A 4,005-nucleotide genomic window follows, 5' to 3' on the forward strand; every position below is an offset into this window, starting at 1 on the left:
ATAATTGAAATCTCTTTCTAATTAACTCCCTAGGGTTGCATCAACTCGATCTATGGATCCCCTTATTAGGTTTCACCCTAATCCGGCAAAATATTGTCACCCTATCTCTAGGCGCACAATGAACTCCACTTAATTATGACAAATGTACTCTTAGACAGGGTCTATTCCTCCTCTGAATAAGAGCTTAACTTGAATCAATATCCTGGAATATCAAGACAAGAATTAAGAACACATAATTAAGAACAATTCAAAGATTTATCATACAATTCAGTTAATAATAACAAGATCTATCTTAGGTTTCATTCCCCTTAGGTATTTAGGGGTTTTAGTTCATAACTAAAAAGGTAAACATCTCAGAAGAATAATGAATACAAAACATAAAGAAAAACCCAAAACCCTGAAGGGAAATTGAAGGGAGATCTTCAGTCTTGATGATGAATCCGGCTTCTGAGATGGATCAATCGACTTTTCTTGAGCAGTTCATTGCTTCCTTCCTTGTGTGTCCCTTTTCCTCCTCCTTTAGGGTGTATTTATAGGCTTTAGAATACCTAAGAACCCTAAAAATTGGCCTTTTCTGAATTAGACTCAATTTGGGCTTGACAGGGACACACCCGTATGACACGTCCGTGTGCGATTACTTCAAGCTGTGGTCAAGCCTGTTAAATAGGAACGGGTGTGTGGCTAACCCGTGTAAGTTGTGCTTCGATTCTGCCAAATTGACACGACCGTGTGGTCTGCCCGTGTGAAGAGGTCCAGGACGTGTTGATTTCATACATTAGCCTATTTTCTTCGTTTTTGGCCCGTTTCTCATTCCTTTCACTCTCCTATGCTTACCTAAGTATAAAATATGAAATTAAGGCATTTGAAGCATCGAATTCACCAATTTTAAGGAAAAATCATCCATAAAATGTGTGATAAACGCCAAATTATACATATCTATGCCCTAAATACTTAGCATATTTATGGATGTTTATTACTAGATTTGTGGATTTTGGTGCTCTTAATCCGGTTATATCATGTTTTGTACTCAGGAGAGCACAAAGAGTCGAAAGGAGCCAAAAACGAGCTAAAAAGGGACAAAACGGACCAAATCTAGAAGATGACATGGCCTAAGCCTTGCCACACGAGCATCTCACACGCCCGTGGCCTTTGAGGGTGTCGACCAAGGTTTTCACGATTCACATTGTTTGGTCATTGAGCCCACACGGCCGTGTGCAATTCAACAGATCGAACACGGCATGGTAATCACGTCACGTGGTCGTGGCACACAGGCGTGTCCCTTTTTCAAAAAATTGTATTTTACACGGAAAAAGATACTTAGGGAGGAAGAAAGCCAATCCAAAGCCTATATAAACACCCTAAGTATGACCTAGAAGGAGGCCGCACTTTTCAAAACTTTTCTGGAATACAGTACCACACGCCAGGAATTACTTGAAGAAAGCCAGAGGATCCATCTCAAAAGCTGGAGCTACTCCAAGACTGAAGATCTGTCTCAGAATTCCTTCAGGGGTTTTAGAGTTTTCTTTATGTTTTATTATTTTCATACTTTTAAGATGTACTTTTATTTTATTATGAACTAAACCCCTTAGATACCTAAGGGGGATAAAACCTATGATGGATCTTGTTATTATTATCTGAACTGTATGATAAATACTTGATTTGTTCTTAATTATGTGTTCTTAATGCTTGAGTTAATATTCCGGGTATTAATTCATGATTTGATGTGCTTATGCAGAGGAGGAATAGACCCTGCCTAAGAGTAGCTTTGGCATAATTAAGCAGAGTTAATCGAACGCCTAGAAATGGGGTTATGAGATTTTATCGAATTAGGGTGAAACCTAATAAGGGGATCCACAGATCGAGTTAATGCAACCCTAGAGTGTTAATTAAAGAAAAGTCTCGGTTATTCAATCTAGGGATTAGACGTTATTAGTCTTGAATAGGGATAATAACTTAACTTAGGGATCTCTACGGACCAAGTCAAGTGAATAAATCGTCTGGTTCAGAGTCAGATAACAAGTGAAATCTAGGTGGATTCCTCCTTGGGTGTCGTCTTTATCAATTGCTTCTCTTCAAGTCTTTTTCCAAATTTTCTCTTTGCTTTAATTAGTTTAGATAATTAGTTTAATAAACAAACCCTTTTATTTCTAGGTTAGATAATAAAAAGATAGTTATTACTAGTACTTTTGGTTCTTTTGGGTACGATATCCCAGTCTTGCCATTACTATACTATTGTTTGATAGGTGCGCTTGCCTTTTCGTCATGATAATAGTTAGTCTAGGTTTGATCTTCATTATAAATATTTATTACTTGTTACGAATCACGCGATCAAGTTTTTGGCACTGTTGCCGGGGAACTGAAATATTAGGAACACTAATTTTTTATTACTTTAGTCATTTATTATTCTTGCAATTTTATTTTATTTTATTTTATTATTTATTAATTTACTTTTTCTCTCTTGGCAGGTTTTTATAGTTTATGACTAGAAGAAACCCGTCAGGACCATTACACTTTGACGAAGAAATCGATCACACAATTCACAAAAATCAAAGAGAAATAAGGCGTAGTTTACGCTACATGGAGAACGAGGGAGAAAATGATACTCAAACCCCAACCAAAGAGATGGCCGAAAATCCAAGCAATTAGCTGCCTCCTGCAATTACAGCTAATCAAAATCCTACTCCACGTACTATGTATGATTATGCTAAACCTTCTTTAACAGGAACTGAGTCTAGTATAGTTAGACCTGCTATTGCTGCGAATAATTTCGAACTAAAACCTAACACAATTCAGATGATACAGTAGTTTGTTCAGTTTGATAGTTTGCAGGATGAGGATCCCAACACGCACTTGGTGAATTTTCTTGAATTTTGCGATACATTCAAAATCAATGGCGTTTCTGATGATTCCATTCATTTTCGGTTATTTCTCTTTTCACTGAGAAACAAAGCTAAACAGTGGTTGAACTCATTACCACGAGGGTCTATCATTACTTGGGAACAAATGACTGTATTTTTCACCGGCTAAAACGGCTAAATTGTGTAATGATATCTCTTCTTTGTGCAGATGGATTTAGAAACACTTTACGATGCATGGGAGAGATACAAGGAGTTACTGAGAAGGTGCCCCCACCATGGGTTACCACTTTGGCTGCAAGTTCAAACATCTACAATGGTGTGAATCTCTCGACAAGACAAATGATTGACACAGCTGCTGGCGGAACCATCAACAATAAAACACCAAAAAATGCCTATGAATTTATAGAGGAGATGTCACTAAATAACTATAAATGGCAAGTTAAAAGGACAAAGCCAACGAAAATAGCCGGCGTCTATAACATCGATTCAGTCACCATGCTCTCTAATCAGGTAGAACTTCTCAATAAAAAGATTGATAGTTTTCTTGGCTCTACGCAGGTACATCCAGTAATAAGGTGTGACTCAAGCAGATGAGGTGTGCATACAGAATATCAATCCTTCAATCCCACAACCGAATAGGAACAAGTCAACTATATGGGTAATAATAACTTTAGATCTCAAAATAACCCATACAGTAATACTTATAATGCAGGTTGGAGGAACCACCCAAATATTTCCTGGGGAGGTCATGGAAATTCAAAGCCACAAAATCCTCAGGGTTTTCAACAGCCACCTTATCAACAAGAGAAGAAACCAAACCTTGAAGAGATGCTTTCTAAATTCATCTCGGTGTCAGAAACCCGTTTCTAAAATACCGAGACAGCACTTAAGAATCAACGAGCACTGATCCAAGGATTAGAAACTCAGATAGGCCAGCTGTCCAAACTAATCTGCGAGTGACCACAAGGTAGCCTACCAAGTAATACTGAACCTAATCCGAGAGAACACCTCAATGCAATTAGCACTCAAGATAAGGAAGGATTCATTGCACCTGAACCAGAATTACAGTAAGACAACACGATGAATAAAGGACGAGAAGAGGTAAACAATAATGATCCCAAACAGGTAAGTACAAATCATGAACCTC

At 37.8% G+C, this 4,005-nt stretch overlaps 1 non-coding gene across 1 annotated transcript; it reads right to left on the reverse strand.

Annotated features, from left to right (window-relative positions):
• Window positions 1-3,034: 3,034 nt before the first annotated feature.
• On the reverse strand, window positions 3,035-3,140 carry LOC128281556 (small nucleolar RNA R71). Its single transcript, XR_008271787.1, has one exon. It is a non-coding gene; the product is annotated as a small nucleolar RNA R71 (small nucleolar RNA).
• Window positions 3,141-4,005: the final 865 nt, after the last annotated feature.

The sequence above is a fragment of the Gossypium arboreum genome, chromosome 1 (genome assembly GCF_025698485.1).
Source record: "Gossypium arboreum isolate Shixiya-1 chromosome 1, ASM2569848v2, whole genome shotgun sequence".
NCBI lineage: Eukaryota > Viridiplantae > Streptophyta > Magnoliopsida > Malvales > Malvaceae > Gossypium > Gossypium arboreum.